This window comes from Sipha flava, unplaced genomic scaffold, assembly GCF_003268045.1.
Source record: "Sipha flava isolate LNK unplaced genomic scaffold, YSA_version1 310_pilon_pilon, whole genome shotgun sequence".
NCBI lineage: Eukaryota > Metazoa > Arthropoda > Insecta > Hemiptera > Aphididae > Sipha > Sipha flava.
This window is the reverse complement of record NW_020272989.1, coordinates 53,596-79,227: the sequence shown is the minus strand read 5'-3', so window position 1 is coordinate 79,227 and position 25,632 is coordinate 53,596. Positions and strand designations below refer to the sequence as shown.

At 27.3% G+C, this 25,632-nt stretch overlaps 1 pseudogene; it reads left to right on the top strand.

The window, feature by feature from the left end:
• Positions 1-742: 742 nt before the first annotated feature.
• Positions 743-22,476, top strand: LOC112686470 (annotated as a pseudogene).
• The last annotated feature ends 3,156 nt before the right edge of the window (positions 22,477-25,632 follow it).

The following is a 25,632-nucleotide window of genomic DNA, read 5'->3' as shown; positions in this document are numbered from 1 at the left end:
TATATAACTTTACAAAAAAGGACGTTCAATTAAAACAATTTAAATGTTTTTCATGTAGGTATATCACATAAAAATTGGAGGGAGGGGTTAAATTAAAATTAAAGCTCAATTTTTTTTTTTTTTTATGTAAAAAAATTTGATTTTTTCTAGCACATTATTTTTGCTTGAGCCAACACTACCTATTTTAATCTGTAATTTTTATCGTATTAACACGAAACTGCTTGTATTAGTAAATATTTCTAATATATCACCCATCAAATTAAATGACGAACAGAACTAGTACGCGTTATTTCATTTTTTTATTCATAAATATATTACAAATATTAAGGAATAAAAATGAATAATCTATTAAAGTTTACGATGTGTCTTATTTAGTTCAGGATCACTAAATTGTTTTAAAATGAACCTCCCCTCCCCAAACTTCAGGTCTAAGTATGCCACTAGACGCATATATTTTATGTAAATCAGTAAATTACATTATTGTTTATTACTACAATGTGCGTTGTTACATCATGTTGGTTACTGGTTACCAAGGAAATATTTGATTATTGCATCAATATTAACCACAATAAAATAATAATAATATAACGTCGTCTGTTCGTATTCTTTTATTTTTAGCAACAACATTGCACTTTATTGCTATCACTAATTATTGTACTTATTCCATAAAATATTGCTATTGTATTAAAATTAATTTAATACATTAACTCCAAAGGACATAACGATTATAAAAACTTAAACAATGGAAGAACTAAAGGACAAAAGTTTTCATTTAACAGCAGAAAAATTATCTGAGGAACTTCAAAAAATGGACTATATCAAATTTGATGAAAATTTGCAGGCGAGTAAATTTATTTAAAAACAGTAACATTTTTGGTTTAAACTACTGTTTTTTTTAAGTTAATATTTTTGCATCACACTTATTAACATACAATTTTCATAATAATTTATTTGTATATATGTTATAATATACTTTAGTTATTACATTAATTATTGATTGGATGATGGATTTTAATCAACAAAATACGTTGCTCGATTGTATTACTCCATGACGACAAATAAACAAAATATACAATATATTGATGAATTACTAAAAAACCTCTACAACCATAGCAAACTGAAATTATAAGAACAGTTCCAATAACCTAACAACAAAAAATTACTCAGCATTTCAAAAGCTGCATTCTTTATAAAACACCTATATGTTTAATTATATTATTTAAATTATGCCTATAAGTATAATTTTTAAGAATTGTTTACATATTTAATAAAGATTATTCAATTTATACTTTCTAGTGACTTTTACAGTATTTGATTTCTAAGGATGAGAATTAAATAATACAGATAATGGTTGAATTAGCTATTAATATTTTAAACAACTCCATAATATGTATTATATAAATTGTAATAAATTGTTTTATAAAATTATATTATACCTACAAAGTATGTATTTTTTTTTAAAACTAAGTACTCATTATTTAATTCTTACTTCCCATACATAAATGTACATCATATAAATATTTTTTGTTCATTATTTATATTGGAGGTGCCTATTAGATTAAAGTTAAATTAATATTAATTTGATTTAATTTTTGAAGTATAAATTTAGAAAAAAAAAAGTGTAAATTAATAAAATAAAATAAAAGTTATTAAATAATGTTGTATCTTTTATCTTTATCTAGATAAATGTTTAATTATCTTCGCGTAACATTGCGAGTATGTAGAAAAAAAATGATGGTATTTCATTTAAAAAAAATTAAGTTATAAAGTGCATACGGGTACAGTCAGCGTTAACAATTAAAAATTTGGCCAAGATTGTATATTTTGATATTCCCTTTCATTCCTTGAAAACCCCATTTCAATACAAGATCATCAAACTGAAATATTAAGTGGTACCTCTTAGCGTTGTTACGTGCTTCCAGCTCTATTTCAAATTGTGCAGTCGAAGATGTATTTAATTTTAATTAATTAGACATGAGACTTTAATTTTTTAATACATTTAATACGTTTATTTTATAATTCAAAGTGTTTAACAAAATTCTGAAACTGAGTGACGTGAAGTTACTTTTAATTCCGTGACTAGAACTTATCTGATTTGTGTTCGATTTCATCATCCTTTTATATTGCTTCATTGACATCATAGGACTTGTTGTTTTTGCAATACCCAGCAATAGGCCTTGTTCCTAATATACTATTCTAGGAATATAGATTAACATTTTATTACATCTTTTAAATATTACTCGGTTTATGACCAATTAGTTAAATATAAAGATATGCTGTCTTACGCAATACATATAATATCGTGTTACATAATCAAATACGGTTTCTATTAATTCATGGTAGCCCATAACACCTCCTCACTAAAAAAAAAAAGATTTCAGTCTGCAAGACAGAAATCTTTTATAATATTACATGATAATTATTATTAATTATTATTATTATTAATATTATACATAATAATACATGTGAGATAAAACCTATATTAAAAAAATTTAAAAATGTGTTACTAAAATTATTAATATATTTTTCAAAGTATATAGGGTTATTCTTACGTTTTTAACTTATCACACATATTTGTATTCCAGAAGTCAGCATCATATTTTATTTTTTGAACGGACATCCATTTATCCGTCCATATTACAAAGAAACAATATTTTTTTTGCGTAATATATTATCACCAACAATTCCGTCTAATAGATTTTTTAAAATATCAAATCAATAAAATAATACTTATACTAATGGCTATGATTTTAACATATATAATATTCAAAAAACTAACCAGGGCTAGCAGCTAAATATAAAATATGTTTATCAATGAAAAGACCACATTGTTCCATGGTAAGGCCCATAATATTTTGAAAAGTAGTTTTTGCTTTGTTTTCCATATCCCTACCGTATTGAACAAATCTATTGAATAAAAAAAATGAAAAATCAATTACTAATATAATATGCTTATACCGAAAAAAATAATAATAATAAAAATTCTATAAAATAAATTTAAAAAAAATTGGATTTACTTGCTGTTAAATTTTTGATACGAAATCGAATACACAGCATTTTTAAAGCTTGTGTTTCCGCGCATTTTGCAAACCCGACCAAAATTACTCGCTGATAGTCTTTTCTGATAGTCTTTCTACCTTCCAAAGTTCACTCTTTGCCTGGTCTCTAGTATTTCTTTCAACCTCAGAACGATCAACTTCATCTAATTTCCTTGGGAAAATAAAATAATATTTAATTGTTATATAATTATATATGTGTATTGGAATTAGTGCAGTTTATTGTTTACAGATTTACTATTTACTTCACAAAAAGTTTCATGTTCTTGACGAATTCTGTATCATCTATTGATCTAATACCATCTAATGGTTCAGCATTGCCATAGTGTCTATCGATCTTACCACTTAGTTTTGACCGTTTTATTCTCAATTTAAGTTTAGTAACAGTTTTTCTTATTTTTTGGCAATTTAAACGTTTTTTAATTACATTTTGTAAAAAAGACTTACCAGTTTTCCCTGTAAAAATTCAATAATAAATAAAAATAGATGATAAAAAATACAAGTAAAGGGTTATATATAAGTACAATATATTTACTAGGACTTGTATTAGTAACATTTTTTTTAACTGCTCTTATATATTCTTGAGAACTGAAACCAACCACTGCTACTAATATTTTTGTATTATATGATTGTCTTTGCATATAATTTATTCTCTTCCCTCCTAAAAATTTGTTAATAACACTGTTGAACTGTTTGCAAATGTTATTATCGATATCCAAAATGAGACTTTTAGCATTATTTGCTAAACGAGAAATTATGATGTCAATTTCTTTAACAATGGCTACATTTTCATATGGTTTGTCAATGGAGCTGCTTGAATTCTCACAAAAGTATGAAGCACATTTTTTATGAAAATCGAAAAGTATGATTTGGAGCGTTGATTATATCATGTTTAAGACCTATTAAATATTAAAAAAGATAATTTATATTAATTTAGGTACAATATTCACTTTAAACTGGATTTATTTTTATTGAAATTATATTGTCGCTGCCGTCAGCTCTTATTATAAAGATAAATAAGGATGCATTAACAGCTGTGTAAAAAAAAAAAATGTAGAATATTGTGCTGTGTGAATAAAAGGAAATAATAGAAATAAAATTACGGTTTAAATGGACTATATAATTTAATAATAATGATAATAATAGTGATAAAAATATGCATTAGGTTGCCTGGTTGGCACCATTGAATTATATGATAACTGGAACGCTCACTAGACAGTGTTGCCCGAGCGATCGTGTTAAAAAAAGATAGTATATCAATTAGGTGTTTCCTTCATTGTTTAACATGTACTGCTATATAGAAAAATATATTTAAAAATCGTTTTGCTTTCAATTAAAAATGATTTAACAAAATTTTTAAGGTATTTAAAACCGTGAATCTGTTGCAATATGTGTTTGAAAATAAAACTGGTTATCAAATAATTATTTTTAAGCTTGTAGGCTTAAACTACCACGTATCAAGTACTAATGAATGTATATAGTGTCAGTGATAGAAATAATTTTCTGAACCAAAAAACTAAAAATTATTAATAATTACAGACATTCGTTAGTGGCATTTATATTGGAGAGAATAGATGTTTCCCTCATATTAAATATATTAAACATCACTATAAATATATATTTTTTATAAAGGTTTTTAGATTTAACAGGATAAAATTATGTTTGCTGTTGGTAGATATTGGATTATTATTCAATATAAAAGCAGTCTGCATAGGTGTACACGTATATTTATTTTAATATTTAAATTAATACAAAATGGTAATTTTAAAATAATTTACTTTGTATAATATATAATAATGTATTAATATTATATAATAATTTATTAGTATTAATATATAATTAGGTATTTTAATTAAAAAAACTAAGAATTGAAGTTTTAAGTAAAATCAATGAAAAAACTTAATAGCAAATAATAAATAGGTATTATATTCTAAAATAATTTAAGTACGAACTTATGGAAAATTAATTCTTTATTAATATCGCTTGAATTTGTGCAATTATAAGCACTACAATTAACCATTTTATTATATGAAACCTAAGGTACGTAAATATAAATTGATTAGGTATTAAACAAATTATAAAATACAATATTAAATTAAAACCGATTAAATTAATAAGATTTTTGATTTACATTCAATTGTTGAATAGAATAATATACAAAGAGAGAGAAAACATTACCTAATATATTTGTTATCTTTGTTTATCACGGTCGCTCGATTTTATTTACATTGTTCATATGGCTAATAAGCATTCCAGTTATCATATAGTTCAATGGTTGGCACAAAAACTATTTCAATGTGTTGGCCTTAAACGGCACAACAATAATAATAACCAATAACTAACTAATAATATACAATATACGGCCCAAACGTTACGCAAATAATAATAAAATAATTTAATACGTGGCCCACAAAGCGCACACTAAATAATAAGTAAATAATTTATAATAATAATTTGCCTACGACGGCACACCGCAGTGTATGAATAAATGTATAATACAATGATATTAATAATAATGAAAATAACCGGCTTTGGTGGCTAAGCCCGTCGGCCTTTACACAACGATGAATACAAATATGGTCGACCTATACTCACATGTGACTATGTTGAAATAATAGCTGATTGTATCCACGCGACCGCACCAACCCTGTGATTAGACAATTGCCTACGACGGTACACCGCAGTGCATGAATGAAAATAAATCACAAAATTGGTATGTGCGACCACCCAAGCATAGTCACCAACGAAAAAACTGCAACGGTCCACAGCCCTGGACGATGACACAATGAATGAAATTAGATGTGCACACCACGAAGACACAAAAGTGAGTCGGTGCTAACGACATTTACCACGAAGGCTTTGGCCGCCGGACACCACAATGAAGATAAAATGCCTCAGTGCCACCACACAAAACTGAAAAACACTTGAAATTAATGAACTTTGTGGCACTGAGAGCATGACTTGAAACTTACATGAAACATAACCGACAAAATTTGAAGACGTGAAATAACGGATACTTTTACGTGCGATGATAACAGTGCGATTACGTATCCGGTAGGGATGGGCAAAAAATATCGATGTTTTTGTTCGATACATCAATGTTGCTTCGATGTTTTTTTATGGACGATACACTGAAGAAAACATTGATGTTTTTATCTTGATGTTTTTTTTTTAATTATGTTATTAATTTGTCAGTTCACAGTTTTCAGATTTTCACAAGGTTTTCTGTGTTGGGTGTTCCGTTGAACGACTCGACCACCGCGTTTCGCAATGGGCATTAAAATTTAAAATACGTAATACGTGATAAAATATGTTCTAACACGCCTCCAAATAGCTGTGCCCACTTTCCATAAACTTTAAGTCAATTTTTTTGATGTTACCAACTGTATTTACAGCATACAGCAAGGCAGCAAAAACATTTTGGTTACAGTTTTGCCCACCGCACGTATCTGCATAGAATACAACATACTCGATTTCACCTGGAAGGTTTTTTTTATTATAGAAGAATTTCAAAGTAAGTTACATTATTTATAGATTTTATTAATGTTGTATACATAATATGTATGGTTTGTATTGTTTGTTCGTTGTGTTTACTGATTAAACGAAGCTGTATAGTGTATTTTAACGGGTATAGAGGCGCAAATATAAGTACTGCCCCCCCCCTTAATTTGGTAGGTGGTTGGGAAATGTTTGATACTCAATGGTCAGTTATCAGATATTACAATAAGCATACATCAATAAACTTAAAGTATGTATTTATGTAATTTACAGTGTTATTATATAGTATTAAGTAGGTTATTTTTTTTTATAGATGGGTGGGTATTGAATACTTTTGCCCCCTCCCCATAATTCCAATTGGTTTGCGCCTCTGAACGAGTACTTACCTATTATAATATTATATTCAGGGGTTATTCTAAGGATTTTTGTCAACTACGCATTTTGTTTAAATTAGCCAAGAACTATGATCTAAAATTATAATATCAAATTATAGTTTTCAAAATGGTAACATTTTTATCTTCAGATAGAATAATTTAAAATTTAATTTATCAAATAGAAACAAAATAATAAAAATTCGTATTTAAAATATTTTATTTTTTTTTTGATATAATATTGAATAAAATAACAACTCTTTAGATCGTTCTTTTTTTAATTTTTATTTCAGTTTGCTCTTCTGTAGATTTTCTTTTTGTTGCTTCTATAAAAATCCATTAAACCACATATGTTTTATTTAGTTGTTGCTATTTTTTAATTAGTGAAAATATAATATTTTTCAAAATTTATTTAAATTTTTTAAGTATAATCTTTAGAATACCTGTATGTTAACCATTGATTATCAGCTATATACAATTTACCTAGCTGATATCATGTATTTCTAATCATGACATAAAATTATTTAGTTTATTTAATATAATAATAATATATAGGTACACTTTATAATATGCACTATAGTTTAAACACAATTTGAAAAATGCCCGAGTATGCAGCTGTTGGATGCACAAATTCTTACAAAAAAGGATTTCTTATGAAAAATTTCCCTAAAGATGCTGCCAGAAGGAAAATGTGGCTGGTAAAAATAAAAATAAATAATTGGGTGCCAACAAATTATTCATGCTTGTGTAAAGTAAGTAGACTACCTAGGTATATCTAAACAAATAATTATAGTTGATTTAAAAAAATTTAATTTAAGTAGATACCTACATGTATTTATTATTTAATGTGTATTTACCAGAATATATTTTCTGAAGAGAAAGTAGCTAGATACCTAACTACTTAATTTTTTACATGTATAATATTGTATATTAGCAATTATTTTATATTTTATTTATTCATTTAACTTGACATATTTCAAAATATATTTATTTTTACAGAAATTAATAAATATAAATATAAAATATTATTCTTCCAAGAAATTTGCTTATGTAGGTATGTATTATTATGTATTGTTGAAATAAAGTAGACTGAAAAAATATTCGTTGTCTGTTTAACTTGATATTTATTTATGTTTTATTTTGCAGTTACCTATCTTATAAGTAGTACATATAATTAAGTTCATTTTGAAGATCAAATGTGGGAAAAAACAAGAGAAGATGGTGGCAAACGGTTAAAATGTGACGTTGTGCCTACTCAGTTTTTTTTTTACCAAAGAAATACCGAAAAGAAAACCCGCCACAGTAAGGAAAATAAATCTCCCTTGAAGAAAAATATCCCTGAATAAAATGCATTAGATATACAAAATCAGTATACATCAGATAACATAATTATAATTGAAGAAGACCAGGTAAACCATAGCAAAATTAGTTATGAAAGTATGTCAAAGAAAATGATTAATTATGAACGACAGTATAAAAATTCTGTTGCAAAGATGAATATATTTAAAAATCGCCTTCAATATGTGACTAAAAAATTAGAAATGTATGAAAATAACATTGCGATCCTAAATTCAGTCTCCAATAGTGATAAAATTAAAGCAATGAATTGGAAATCAACAAAATTTATGAAATGGTTAAACTGCACAATAACAAAAGCATTAAAATTTAAATTTAGCTATGGTAACAATGGCTATAAAGAATTATTTAGACAAAAAAACTCCATTGCCATCTTTAAGAACATAGCGAAGAAGAATTTAAAATTGAAAATTTGAAACCTGAAATTTTACATGAAATTTTTAAATTTTTTGAAATAAAAAATCAAACATTAAATAATGAACATGAAAAAGAGTGTGTCTTAATAATGGACGAAATAGCTATAATACCATCAAATTTATTTGATGTGTCTTCGAATAAAAACATAGGACAGGTAACTTTACCACATCATGAAGAAACAGCCACGAGTGTTTTGGTTTTTATGCTTGGTGGCATAAGTACAGGATGGAAATAAACAGTAGCATATTTTTTTACCGGGAATCGTGATAATCGCAATGTTTATCATGATATTGTAGTTGATATTATTTCTAAATCAGAGTGTATAGGATTGAACGTTATTGCTCTTATATCGGATATGGAGCCCAGTAACCAAAGTTTGTGGAGGAAATGGAATATAACTGCTGGGCGTCACTGTAAATTGTCAAACTTTCTACCTCATCCCCTTGATGACAATAGAAAATTGTTTGTTATTCCAGATGTACCTCATCTTTTTAAGAATATGTTAATAATTAATAAAGAAATATTTATTAGCAATAAAATACAGTGACTTTACAATCTTCCTACAAATAACATTTGTTCAAATCATATTGAAGATGTTATTAAGTATCAAGAAAAGTTGAAAACTCTAATTAGCGGGATATGACTGGGCAAATTCTTTTATTGTAAGACATGATTTATCATTAAGAACTCCTCAAAATTTAAGTGTTGCAAGAATCATGAGATTCAATCGTTATAAAACAAATCGATTTTATGATAATTTAAAAACAGTGTATTAAAAATTGAATGTACCACCAAGTCGTATATTTAATATGGACGAAACAGGAATACTTACAGTACCAAATAAAGTCCCAAAAGTGATTTCGTCTAAAGGAAAAAAAATTGTGGGAAAATCTGTTGCTGCTGAACGTGGTGAATTAGTTACAGCAGTTTGTTGCTTCAGTGCGAGTGGTATTTATGTACCCCCTTGAAAGAAATGAAAGAAATGAAAGAAGAATATTTGAACGTGACACCTCCCAGAAACTTTAGGTTTATTATCTGATAGTGGTTACATAAATTCAGATTTGTTTTTAAAGTGGTTAGAACATTTTAAACATCATTTTAAACCATCTGAAGACTGCCCAATTTTACTTATTTTGGACAATCACATCTCACATATTAATATAAATACAATAACATATTGCCGAACTAACTTTATACATTTGGTAAGTATACCACCACATTCGAGTCATCGTACTCAACCATTAGATAGATGTTTCTTCAAACCGTTAAAAGACTACTATGCTTACCATTATGATATTTGGATAACCACACATCCTGGGAGAGTGTCAACTTTATATCAACTTGCAGAAATTTTCGGTAATGCATATGGAGAAACTGCTACAATGAAAAAAGCCTTAAATGCATTTCAAATGTGTGGAATTTGGCCACTCAACTCAAATATTTTTAGTAATGATGATTTTTTACCTTCTACAGTGACAGATCAGTTTCTGAAGATCCTCAAAATGATCAGCTATTAGACATTAGAAATATGCCAAATGAATTTAATAATAATGAAGTTCCATTAAATCAAATCGTTGAAGAGTAATCTATATCATCATTTATAGTAATTTCTTCTAATATATCTACAGAGTCACTAGAAAATAATGTACTTCAAACCTTAACTTCAAAAATTACAAAATTCCTAGTGTCAGCTGTAGATATAATACCTCTTCCTAAAATATCACTAAAAAGAAAGCGTCGTTCCAAAGGTAAAAAATCTGAAATTTTGTCTTCTACTCTTTTTAAAATCCAACTTGAAACTTTAGAAAAAGATAAGGAAAATGCAAAACTAATTTCTGAAAGAAATAAAGCAGATAAGAAAGCAAGAAGAAATTTATTTGAAACTAAATCTAAACCAAACAAGAAAAAAAGTACTAAAAATAGCTGATACCTCTGAAAAAGTAACTACAACCGTTAACGCTGAATCAGCTACAATAGTAACTTACAAAGAAAATTGTCCAGCATGTAATGAAAAATATGAAGATCCACCAACCGAGTATTGGATTATGTGTTGCAAGTGTAAGATTTGGTGGCATGAAGTATGTTCATATTATGAGGATCCCCATAAAGGCTTTTTATGCGATTTATATGTTCATAAAAATAATGGTCGTTTCATACATAACAGTGACGTGACGTGACCGTAACCTTTCGTGTTCAGTGCTATCCGTGATGAATTTTTCATTTCCACCCTCACAATACCGTACCTTTTTATATCAGTGCTCCCTCATGATCAGTGATGTCTACTATCTAGTTGTTATTCAGAATTGAATTTTTAAGTTAATTTAATTTTTAGTGTTTTTTTATTTAATTAATTCATTTTTTAAGTGCACTATGAATTTTAGTATAGAAGAGCTTAGTATAATAGCGTTGCTTTTGGACCAGGACGAAAAGAAGGAAAAAAAAAGACACTGGATTCATCCTATATGGAAGTAACGAGACACCGATGGAGAATTTGCAACATTTTATAGAGAATCGGTGGACCACGAATTCAAATTTTATGAATATTTTAGAATGAGCAAAAATACATTTTGTGATTTACTAACGAAAGTGGAGAAGTATATATAAAAAAAAGACACATGCTGGAGACATAGTATACAAGTATATGCGTATACGCGGAATGACCCGACGACGGTCGATTGCTACTTTTATTTATAATAATATATTTTATACTGCGGTAATTACTAGTTTTGTTTCCAATTCTTAATTAATTTCCAACTTAAATTATTATTTCACACCATTATATAATATACTGACACACATATTTCAACTAATAGTTATAATATATATAAAGTTTTAATATAAATAAATAACGAATACAAATACTCATGAACCTCTATTCCAAATTTCAAGTTCGTACGTTGCGTAGTTTTTGAGTTACAGCGATTGGTGACTGGAGTCACTGAAGTGGCATTTGGATTTTATATATATAGATTACTGTTATTTTAAATACTCACCATCAATCTTCATTTTTTCGCCAATTTCCTGCTATATTCTTCCCTTCAAATCGGAATTTAAATACTTCGGGTCCTTCAAATCATAAAGAACTTCTCTGTTCTGCACCAACTCAATCAAAAGTTCGTCGTTCATGATATAAATATTTTACATAAAAACAACTAACAAAAATAAAACAAAAATACACTGGTCACGGATGTTCGTGAAAAAACAAAAAATATCGGTAACGATGTATTTTTATTTTTATCACGGATGCCTGACGAGCACTGTGAACGCCGGAGCTTTAATTCGTCGGACGCGTCTGAACACGCACGGTCTATCACGGTCTATAATATTTTTTTTTTTCACTGAAGCTCACTGATGTCACGTCACGTCACGTCACGTCACTGCTATGTGTGAATCGACCTTAATACTTCAGTTATATTTTTTAATGTAAATTTTTTTTTTATTTGTATTTTAAGTATTTGTTAAAATTGGCAAGGTAGACATGGAAAAGAGGTTATTATTATTATTATTTTTTTTTAATTTATATTTTAAGTTTCTGTTGAAATTGACAAGATAGTCAATAGTCAATAGTTCAAGATAGAAAGAAATTATTTATTTTATATTTTTAACTATGCAATCTAAGCATGTATTATTTTATTTTTAAGTTTATAATTATTAATTAATATTGTAAGTGTTAAACTTTTTGCCAAACTAGTCATAATTATGTGATTATTTTTTTTTATATTTGTTTTATGCAATTTGGTAATAAAAAGTAATAATAATGTTGGACTGTACACTAGGTAACCAAGTTCCTTATGTATTTTAACGATTATATTTAATATTATTAAATATAAAATATTTGATTACTAATTTTAAATAAAGAATTATTCTACACAACTAAGTCTATATTAATTTCCCATAAGGACTTTTACCCTGACCTATACGTAATTTTACCCCATGAATGGGGTAAGATTCCCAATTTTATTTTTTTCATTTTTTGCAAATAATTATTTAAAGGTATATAAAAATAAAATTTAATCTATAAATTGGCATTCCTTATAAGGTAACCTTTTGAAAAAATATCACTTGAGAGCATATTAAAATGTTTATTACATTATAAAAACTAAATAAACAGAAAACGCGTACTTTTACGCGTTTTACTGGTTTAACTAACCAGGCTACTCTAACCCTAATCATTTTTAATGTTATCTTAATAATATGTGTATGGTCAATACAACAATATAACTATGATAAAATTACAATAAAACATGTGATTGTAACTAATGATTGTTGTGTTATTTTAACAAAATTTTGTTGACAATATTGATTTAGTATTTGTAACATAATATTAAGATTGTCCCTATAGCTACGAGAGAATATTGTTAAGGCAACTATATAAATGGTTGTAGCAACTTGATATTTTTTTCCGTGTGCATCATACGACGTATCAATAGATAACTTTAAAAAGACTTAAGTACAGGCAGTAATTAAAGAAAGTATGAAAACAAATCTCAGAAATGCAGTATTTCACTGGTTAAGAAGTCATGAAAATAATAAACAAATGGTTGTTAGGGAAGAAATAATGAGTAGAGAACCGTTAGATTATTTGAGAAAAGCTCAAGTAACATAACAAAATTTTGTACACCTAACACCTAACATAATCTAATGAAAAAAATGTTATATATCACTTTGGTTAATAAAACAGATTACTTGGGAAAGAAGAATACAAAAATCATTGGAGTCTATGTGTGAGGAAATTGGTATACATTTATCTTATTATAGATCCAAAGCAGATCGAGATGAAATGTTACAAAAATGGAATGAGCTCAGTACATACAATACTAGTAAACATTTCTTAAGTTTTATTAATTTGTGTTATAGATTTGTAATTTATTATATTATATTTATATTTATAATTTGTAACATAGGAAAATATTTTGCATACAATTTTAAAAATAATAAATTATATACTTACACATTTTTTATAAAATGTGCATTATTCATAATATTTACAATAGAATAATATTCAAATATTATTAAACTATTAAAAAATTATATTTTAATAGGTTTAGAACGTTTAAGACCAGTTTATGCTCCAAAAGATTTTTTAGAAGTATTATTTTCATTGCATAACCCTAATTATCGAATGATATCGTAAGTATCAAAATGTATTTATTATAAATATACCAACCAAAAGATTATAAGATTATAAGTTTAATACTTATATTATACATATATCTAGTTGTGTCATTTGGAAGGAGGGACAACTCGTGTATTTGCCACAGTCTAGAGTTTAGCCATTTTTAAGTCGGCACGTCATCAAAATATGAATACATATGTAGTTTATATTTAATATAAGTATTTTATAAAGTCATTGATATTTTGGAAAAATTTACAAATTTAAAATAAAACACAAGGCCACAACCAAAGAAAAGGAAATAAACACAACTAATTATTCAAATACACCACCATAAGCGCAAATATGGGGGGGCTTAGGGCGTATTAGCACCCTCAAATAATGTTCGTGATCATGTATCAAAAACTTATTTTTGTCATTAGACATTTGACTATTAGAGTATAAAACTGTAATGAAATATAAATTAAAACAATGTTACTCGACAAACGTCAATTCACATTTTGTCAGTTCACCGAAACCTTTATTTGTATTTATTTAAAAATCGGCTCATTGGATTCTTATAGTTATAATATACATTAAATACCCAATAAATAGCTTAAGCACCCTCAGTTTTTTTATTGAAATTGCGCCTATGTACACCACTGTTATCACACGTGTGTTTGCTGATGGGTACCTATGTACAAAGTAAATTTAAAAATCATTATATATTTAGAATGGTTTAACGTAACCTTCCCCAAAATTTAATCGGTGTTAAGTTAAAATAAACCGTCGAATCGGCAATTTAAGTATTTATAGACTATTATATTTAGTGCAAGTTTTATTTATATTTTTCACAAACCCCTTAAACCCACTACTCGTATGATAGCTGTCGTTAAACTAACTTTGAGTCGGAAAAATAATAAGAATTAATTATTAAAAATTGATAAATAGCATGCTTTCATTATATAATAGGGGAAACTCGAATTGTCATCCATCAATCTCTCGAACCCCGAACCCCTCTTCGGTCGCCCCTGTAATGCAAAAATTTTTAGGTTTTAAGAATTATCTATCGCAAAAAGATTTACCTCTATCTTAGTCGCATATTTTCATATTTTAATGCCAGAGAGTTAATCGGTAAAATTTTTTAAAAATGTATAAATATCTTATATTTGTGAACATAACTTTATTTTATAAAATATATTTGTTCGTATAAGCTTGGTAAGTCATGAATATTTTTTTAGATTCTGATAGGTCAAATTTTGGAACCCTACAAATATGCTATTATAGTTTTGCTATCACTCATTATTGTTGAAGTAGACGTTATTCTATGTTTCTTAGATAGGAAGTGTATTGATGATAAATAATATTAACAAAATCCAACTGAAATAAGAATTAACAAATATATTTTGAATTTTATTTAGAGATGATATGTTATGGGATTTTACCTACTTACCGTTGAAAGTTAAGACCCTGTCTGAACTTGTAAGTTTTTAAAACGAAATTGTTTAACAAGTTTATCTATCTTTGGCATATCTAAATTCTTTCCAGGAAAATGTTTAAAATATTTATTTAATAATCATAGCTTACTTTTCTAAAATTCAAACCTAAAAATAAAAACTAAGTATAAGAAATAATAATAGGTATCAGGGAAGTGGCAGCAGGAATATACATGAAACTAAAGCTTGCCTTGTCTTTTATGTCATTTTAGACGTCAGTTGATATTTTAACTTTAAAGTCTTCTAGTGCTTTACCCACTACAATATACCGATGGCGTCGCAGCATTGCAAATAATTAATCATAATTAGCTATCAAAGATCATTTAGAGCTTTAAAGTAATAAAATGTATAGTCAGATAAGTTACTCGTATTAATTATTCCTGTCCTGTCCAATATTAAAATAATACTCCTGAATAGAATATGTATAAACTTTTAATTCGGAGAAATTTCGTAATTAGAGCAGTGCTAGCTCATTGGATTTAGGGCTTGATGCAGAATTTTGAAGAGTCCCACATATATTTATTTAATGTACTCATACTTAAATTTTATATAATTTTATAAACATTGAAGTTTTTGATACAGTCTTGATTTTCCTCGATATTAACATCAAACCTTTTCTGGGGACAATATTACTATGAGATTATTTATAAATAAAGTGATATTCGTGATTTATAGTATCCGGTGCCTGATGCCACTACACTTGCTCCCCCTCTTCCATAAGGCCGACACTGAACTAAGGAATTACATAGTCCTCGTGTTAGATATGCCACTGTCAACATTAATATATATTTCCAGTGTAGATATTTTATTAAATAATGTATACATGCTTCCATTCTTACAATTTCAGAACCATCTCTATAGAGATTTAGCCACTGTTGATTTACTCTTGGGCTTAAAAACGTTGACAAAAATGTCTTGTGGTTCAACGTTACAAGGAGAACAAGAGCGAATCACTTTAGGAGAGAAAGGTTAAACGAAATTCTCGAGTTATTACGAGTAGAAATACTTAAAAGTATATATTCAGTTTTAGAATATCAACATACTCCAGTTTGTCAAGAATTTTTGAAACTATGTGCACCACGCAACCTTCGAGGTAGGCTTTGGGCACAGATTCTAGGGTCCAATGTTAAGTCGTCGGTAAATGCTTTATATTATAATAATAACTAGTTATAGTAAATTATATTTACTCGTATGTCTCATTAACATGACAATGTTTACCAAATAAGTTTATTATAACAATACAGTGGCGCCGAAGTTAGTTTTTAGTGATACCTTGCAAAACATACCTGCAAAGCAGGACCCACCCACCTACCCACAGTAGGTTGAGTGACTGTCCTAAATTTTTTTCCACCTATTGGATCTAAAATTTCAATAACTACAAGTAATAAGTAAATTAAGTGGAGTATATAAACCGGTGAAATAGTGGACTGCAGCCCCACCCCACCCCCGTAATTATTACAGTCAATATTAACATATTTTTCTATGTATATATATATATATATATATATAGTCATATAGATTCAATGGCCAACCGCCATTGGATAAAAGTTCACATAATATAACTTATATTATATTAATAATACATACATATTTTTTATTACGCTGTGTTGGGTATAACAGTTATAATACAAATTGAAAAAATTGTTTTAATTTTTTAATAAAAATTCTCAGCTCATTTAAAAATATTAAAATTGAAATTAGCTTTATTAAACAATTTTAGAATTTAGTAATTAGTATTGATATTATTTTAACAATCTGTTGCTATTTTTGGAAAATAAATCAATGACGTTTTCTCTGTTGATGTGTAAATCTGGCTCACATTTAATCATCATGAGATTCTACAGTTGATTTTTATTCATAATAGTTCTTAATTAAGTTTTTGTGAGCTTTAATTTTGAAAAAGACCATTCAGTTGAAACACTAGAAACTAGTAACGTCATTATAATTTTAAAAAGTAAATAGAGATTTGGGAGTATGCTATTTAATTTTGCAGTACAAAACATTATGTATATGTGACCTAGGCTAGCCATATTTTTATTATTATCGTTTGAAACTACTTTACCCTCTAAATCATAACTAAAACTATTAGTATATTCAGTATCAGATTCCTTCTCACTTTCTTCAGAATAAACAAATTTCTGTTTATGTAAATAATTTGGAAGCTTTATAGATTGTTCGAGTTATTCAAAGTTTGTAAAAAATTGAATATATTCAGAAATTAAATGTTCATGATTTAAATATTTATTGTATATTTTACACACTTCAAAAGATGCATCCTTTGGAAGAGAACTAGTTTTATTCGTTTCAAAACGCTCGTTTAGTTCTGTATGGATTTTATCAAGAGCTGTGTAGGAATATTCAATTTTTAACTTTTTTATAGGGTCTATTATTGGTTCATCTCGACATAATTCTTCACATATTTTACGAATTTTTCTTTGTTGTGGTCTTGATAAGGGAATAACCTAATGTGACAATTTTTATCAAATTCTTCAACTTCTAATTTAATTTTAATAAAACTATTATTTTCTCGGTTAAGCTCAGCAATTTTTTTTTTAGCATTTTCGATTAATGTGGTAAATGCAAGCAAATCTAATTCTTTGATCTGTAATATCTTATTTAATTATTCTAGGGTATGAAATATTTTTTGATAGATGTGTGCTGTATACTAGAAACGATATGATTTAAAATATTCTAATAGCCCACTGGCAGTTGTTCCAACTGTTTAATCACTTGGTCCTTCTGTTTTGCAAATAACTTCAAGAGTAGCAACAGTAAAATCAAATATATTTAAAACAGTTTTAAGAGGTGAAGAATGAGAAAGACCATCTTGTTGTGCAAACCCTTTTAAGAGCTATAATTTTATTATCTTTCCGATCATTTATCCATTTTTTTTGATGTTCACTGAATATAGCAACTCTTTTTTTTGAACACCAAATAAATTAATATAGAGTTTCAATGTTTCCAAATTAATCTATTGCATATTTATTGGAGGACACAACGTTTTTTACAACCAAATTTAAACGATGAGCATGACACCAAATATATGTAGATTGTTAATTAATATTTTTAATATGAGACCGTAATCCTTAAAACTCTCTTCTCATGTTTGCTGTGCCGTCATAGGACTGACCAATAAGATTTTCTGTCCAGTTTAAATTTAACTTACTCATAATTTTTTTAAATAGTTCAAAAAGGTCTATACCAGTTGTATATGCACACTCTGCGATAGCAATAAGTCGTTCATAAACCATCATTCCGGCGTTTTCATCAACATATCGGACATATATAGATAAAATCCATTGGATATAGCTATAATATTACTCAATGGTTGAAAGGTTTATTGTTTATTATAATTCATAATGTTGGCTATGATGATAAATAGAATAATTTATAATTTTTATAAATTAAAATAATATTACTAACCTAACCTGATAATTAAAAAAAAATTTACAATTTACTTTTAAATAATTTTTTAAGTATCATGGTTTTCAAAAATTAACATTAAAAACTAAATAAGAATGTATATACATTTTAACCGTCCTGCTTCTATATGTATATAAAATATATATATATGTATATTTATATTTAAAGGAACAACATTACACTGAACTCAAAGAACGAGTTTTGAATTACGACATGTTGATAGACAAATTAATTATGAAAGATATACAACTAACAGCATGTAATGACGATCAGTACTTCGTCTTCGAAGATGTCCTACACCAGGTGCAGTGATCAAATATCTATTACTGAACTATGAGTTACATTTATGTAATTTAATGAACGCAATTGCGATTATTTAGATAATGTTATGTTTCATTCGTGACACCGATGTGTTATCCGTATTCAACAGTTCGACGAGTCATCCGATTTTAACGTCGTTGAAAGACAAGCCATCCAAGGAGGCTATTTATCCCTCAAACGGCATTACACCATTTCACGGTTTCACAATGTACGGTAAGCGTAAGAAGATCAATTAACTACCATAGACTTCAGTCACACTAATCATTTGATACATTGTTTGGAAACGTGATAATTTCAAATTTATTGTCAATTCCAGCGGCTCCTATATGTTACCTGTTCAACGATCCTGTTTCAATATATTCTACATTCCGAGCGTTCTACCTGCGTTACTGGTTCAGACTACACAATATAAGCTCACACCCACAAAGCATACTAGGATTATGTATTTTATTTCAGCGACTTTTACAAAGACACGAGACAAATATCTGGTCTCACTTTATAAGCCACAATATACATCCGTGATTATACATATTGACAGCGATATTAATTATTACTAATTATATATACTCATAAAAATAACCTAACAATTTATGTTAATAGCATCAGAGTTGTTTTCAAATGGCTTATGAAGGGTTTCAGTGGATATTTACTTACGGAACAATTACTAAACCTATGGGACATGATTATAGCTTACGACTCTCTGGAAGTATTACCACTATTGGCAGTCGCTATTTTGAGTTTTAGAAAAGACAATTTACTTCAAGTTAACACATTACAAAATGTAGACGTAAGTATGATTATGTATGACCATATTACATTATGGCTGGACTAAAATAATATTTATTAATCATTAGTAGCACCAGGATTCGAAATTGCCCACTATAGTGCCCACCTATAGGTACTTTCCTTTATGAACAAGCACCTATTCAGGATTAAGTACAAAAATACTAAATAGGTCCCTATTTCGATATCATATCTTGACGACCTAAGATAGATGACCCAACACTATCTCAATATCTAAAAAAATTATTCTGTTAGCTAGCTTCTGAAAATTCCTGTTCCACTTTAATAAAATATATATAAAAAATATAAACTAGGGTCTAAAAAATAGGTATCCCATTTGTGTTGATGATACATTCATGATGGATATTAGATTTGTTAATTTTTATAATTTACCATCCTACATTTTTTTTTTGGGGGGGGGGGGGGGGGTTTCTAGCCTTTAAGACCATCCAGTAAATTTCCCTCCACCTTATTCTGTTTTCAGCTATTTCTCTCCAGTTTGCTCTTGGGTTTACTTCTTTTACTTCTCTCTTCACACAGTCTTCTCATTTGAGGCGTGATCTGCCTATTGGTCTTTTTCCTTTCGGTTCCTCTTTAATTACTGTGTTTATCATAGAGTGTTTTTTCCTCCAAGCGTGATCTGCCCAAAACAGACTTCTTTTTGCGACTTCCCTTGAAATAATTGGTCCTTGGAACAATTTATACACTTCCTCATTGGTTCGAATTCTCCATTCTTTGGTTCCTGTGTTGAGACAAAGTCCATAGATTCGTCTTAATACTTTTCTTTCAAATGTGTCCAATCTTATTTCTTCTATCTTTCTTGATACCCATGTTTCTGACCCATATAGGATGACAGGGCGTATTAATGTCATATATATTTTTATTTTTAAATTTAAAGATATTGATCTAGATTTTAGCAGGGTTCCCAAACCAAAATAGCAATTGTTGGCCAGTTGTATCCTTTTTGAAATCTCTACTTTTAACTCATTGCCCTGAGTCAAGAGGACACCTAAGTATTTAAATTGTGGAACCTTATGGAATATATGTCCATCTACATTCATACTTTCTCCATGACGATACGTCCTGTCTCTTCTGTCGAGTTTCATATATTCCGTCTTTTTATCATTTATTCCGAGCCCGACTTTACTCACAACATCCATTAGTTTCTTATAATGTATTTTAACTATTTCAATATTTTCTCTTATGATAGCAATATCGTCAGCGTATGCTAGCAAGCCTATCTTTGATAGTCCTAAGGTTATACCTTCTGATATATTCATATCTCTGACCACCTTTTCCAGAACTAAGTTAAAAAGGATCGGAGATAATGCATCCCCTCGCCTTAAACCAAATGTTACTTTGAACGATTTATATGTAAAATTCGCTATTTTTATTTTTATTTCAGAATTTTCCATAGTCGCTTTAATCAAATTAATTAACTTTATTGGCATATTGAGCTCTTATAATATATTAAATAGGGTTGGTCTATGTATGGAGTCGTATGCTTTCTCAAAGTCTACAAACTATTATTTATGATCATAAATATTTATCATTTAAATTTTCAATGATTTATTATATTGTATAAGTACTAGCCTAATTATCCGAACTTAACCGAAGAAATTTTACTATTTTAAATTAACGCATTTACTAATACTAAACCTAAAAACTGTTGGTTGAAAAGAGCACCTGATCATCACATATTCTAATATTTATTGATATTATATAACTATATATACACCTCAAACGATAATAATTAAAATCGACATATTAAACAAAATAAAATCAAAAAGTGAAAAAAATTAGACATCCAGCTCAAAACCTTTTCAATCCTTAAAAATGCTATTTTCAAAATCTGTCTTCTTATTGCATATATAAAGTATTAGTGAAGCAACTATGTTAAAGTTTTCACAGATTTATATAGCTATAGAATATATATTCCTATATAATATATAGAGGAATGTTTATGTTTAATTTCATTACTCCAACTGCTGAGCATCCCAACTAGCCGCCAAAATCATTCTTTAATTTCAGTAAAATACAAGGTCTAATATTAACAAAATTAGTAAACATCAATATGATCGCTGTTTCACTCTTGACCAATTTAATGTCACATATTCTAGACTTGGCTCGAAAAATACGTAAAATATTTATGCACCTTATCGGAAAACAAACAATACACCACAAAGTATTGTAGATTTATTATTAACCAAAAAGTATCAGAAATCATCAAACTACCATCAGTGCTTGTATTAAATGTTTTTTTATAGCTTCAAATGAAAATGTGTTAAATTATTTTATTTCGGTATCTTTATATATTAAACCCATATATGTTTATATTATAAGTTAAATAGTACCTACCTCATTTAGTACATAACTATATGAGAAAATGAACTAAAAAATAAATAGATAATAACTAAATAGGTTTATCACATGTATCCTTAAAGTTTCTATTCAAAAACTAATACATTAATTCCATATTATTCTGATTAAAACTCTTGCAGGTTTATTTTAAGACTCCGGTGTTACTAGGGATGTTCTATATTAATATGTACTAATGCAATTATTATTTTTTTTTTTAGTCTGTTCTAGTTGATTTATCATCGCTAAATGTGATGTCTCTACTACAACTAGCACTAAAAGAACCAATCCAAAACAATAAATAAAAAATTTTCAAATATAATGTAATATTAGAATAAATATAAAAAATAATTAACAAATGCAAAATGTATACCAATTTAACAAACAAAAATTGGTTGAGATTAGAAGAGAGAGTATGACTCCAAAAATACAAACATTCCCTCAAAATGTATGAAGTATGAATTACATAAAATGCCTAAGTTTACTTATCTATTTAAATGAAAATTTTATAAGAAAAAAAGCAAGCCTATTCTAAAATATAACTCAATGTTTAACAATGCTCTTTAACATTTTATAAATATTTGTCCATACTTATAAATTAGTCATTAATGGTTAACATAATATTGATATACAATAAGACCCATAGCATCAAAATGTTAAATAAATAATGGTTAACTAGTTCAATAAAAACAATTGAATTCAATAATTAACAAATCAAAGACATCATATATCTTATATATCTTATATATCTTAGCTCCCTATAACATTAAAAAACAATTACAATTAACTATTGTAGTTATACTCAAATATTTTTATTACCAATAGTTCAATTAGATAAGGTGCAATAATAGATCCAATTTGAGAAAGAGTCAATTAGACTCCAAGACTAGTATTTCTTATAAAAGTTGGATATAATTCTGATATATAAAGTAAACTAACTAAAAACACAGCACTTACACAGAATTTACCAAGCAAAGCAACAAATAATAAGAGATTTGATTCTTTTGAAAAATAAAAATTTATTTTATAATACTGAATAAATCTTGATTTCTAAATTCAAAATTTATCTTGTGGTATTGCTAACAATGTAAGCTATAATATTCCTGATGTTAAAAATAAACCAAAAACTGCTTTTTTTCGTCCAGTATAAAGTAATAATGGAATAGTTGACAAATAAGCTAAATTTTAAACAATTCCATTTGAAGCAATATATATGTAACGACCAGCAGTAATATTATCACCATTTAATGCTAAAAATAAAATAATTACAATTAAATAGTTATATTCAATTATTTTATAACAAAGTGAGTATTAAATGTATGATGGTTTCAAAAACAGGTATGTTACTTTAATTTAAAGTTTTTTCATTAAAAGATATTTGATGTTATCTATTTTGTGGTTTTTCAATAGAAAATTGAATATAATATATTAAATAAACCTACAAAGTAAATAAATAAAATAAATACAAAATAAAGTGAAAAAATTATAATTTATTACTTTAAAATTTAAAACTTATACCAAGCATATATAAAAAAAAAAAAAATGATTTAAACAATACAATATAAATAATTAAAAATATTAAAAGTAGAAATAGAACAATATTATTCTATAATTATTCAGTAGCTACATAAAAAACTCAAGAAATTAAATAATTACAAGTTTAATGAAAAATAAATAATAAAAATGAATAATATAAAAAAAAAATGTTTAAAGGAAAAAAATGTGTTGAACATGTTGAACGCAGGTAATAAATTGGCTATAGTTTCATACAAAATTTATTAGAATTATATATTTAATTATATCATAATATAGTGAAATTAATAGGTATTCATTCTTCAACAATATATATTTAAAATAATAAATACATTTAACTTACCAATAACATAATATGATAAACCATACACAAATCCACAAGAAAGACAAATTACAGTCTTAGCAGACAAATCACAAGTAGAAAATAATGGAGAAAAAGTTGAAAAAAATTCTATACATTTTCCAATTCTCTTCTTTGGCTACTTTATCAAACAAAAATATCATTCATTTTAAAATAAAATACTTTTCATCTTAATCAACCATTTCAATTTCAACAGCTTCTTGGTTATCATGATCAATATTAGCATAGACTGCAGATGGAACAAGTTTAGTCATAATAGCTCAAGCTTGTAATTTTCTCCCTTGAGACAACAACCATTAGGAAGATTCTGGTAAAAACCTGAAAAATAAATATAATAAATAATTAATATTATTAATATTAATTATTATTAATATTATAATTAATAAAATAAATAAATAATTATACAATTAAAATGTCTTACCAGCATTGTATTAACAATCCGAACATAGGCAAGGGGAGGATGGTGGTAGCCTGCTTGTTGCCCTTCCTGCATGCGCTAAGGAAACCTGAACAGACAGCTTAAAAGCAAGAAGTTCTCTTTTCTACGCAACTAATACCACCATCAAGGCGTTGTTACCCAGCCTACACAGTTAACACAGTTACACACTAACATGCAGAATATGGTCCTTATCAGGACCATATGACGCTGAGAGTAGGGGCGGTTCTAAGGATCTGCCACTTCAACATCGAAAGAATATCAAATGCTAAGAGCAAAGTGTTAGGAAGTATTTGCAGACAAAAGGCTATTGATGTAATTGCTATACAAGAAACACATACAGTTGATAACGCTGATCTATGCAAAAGAGGGTGCATAGCTGGTTATCGTGTTAGGAATAGATAATGCAAAATTTATCTAGATAAAGATAATAGATAAAAAAAATTAAAATATCTAAATAAAGATAAAAGATAATTTCATTTTTATCTAAATAAAAAAAAAGATATTTTCAAAAAATATTATTTTTTTGTCAATATTTCATATTCTAAAAATATCTATGAAGACTCAATTATAATTTTATTATCAATAGGTACCTAGGTGTTTAATGTTTATTGTAGTAATTTAGTGTACCATTGAGCAGTATTTATATATAATGTACAATATAATATGATAGTTACAATATGATGGTTAATTACTAAAATGTTACATAAAAAAAAAAAAAAAAATGAAAATTGCTCTGTACTTATCAGGATGAATACCGAATACATAAAAAATTATTTTAAGTTAACAATATTGTTTTCCATATAATATAAATTTGATGATTTTTCATTATTCTATAAGTAGTTATGACTTTACGGGTTCCAAGATTGAAGTAATGACTATTCAGCGTATGAGTTACATGTATATACTAAAATCAAATACCTACTATATTTGGAACTTCCGTGGAAAAATAAAAAATTTAATTTAAAAATACCAAAAATATTTTCCCGACATGAAAATACAAACAAAATGTCATACCAAGGAATAATAATTACTTATTAATAATACACAAATTATGATTGTGAATACAAAATCTATGTGTATAAAAGAAAGTCAGGTTATTTACAGAATTTATAATTCAAGAACGGCTGG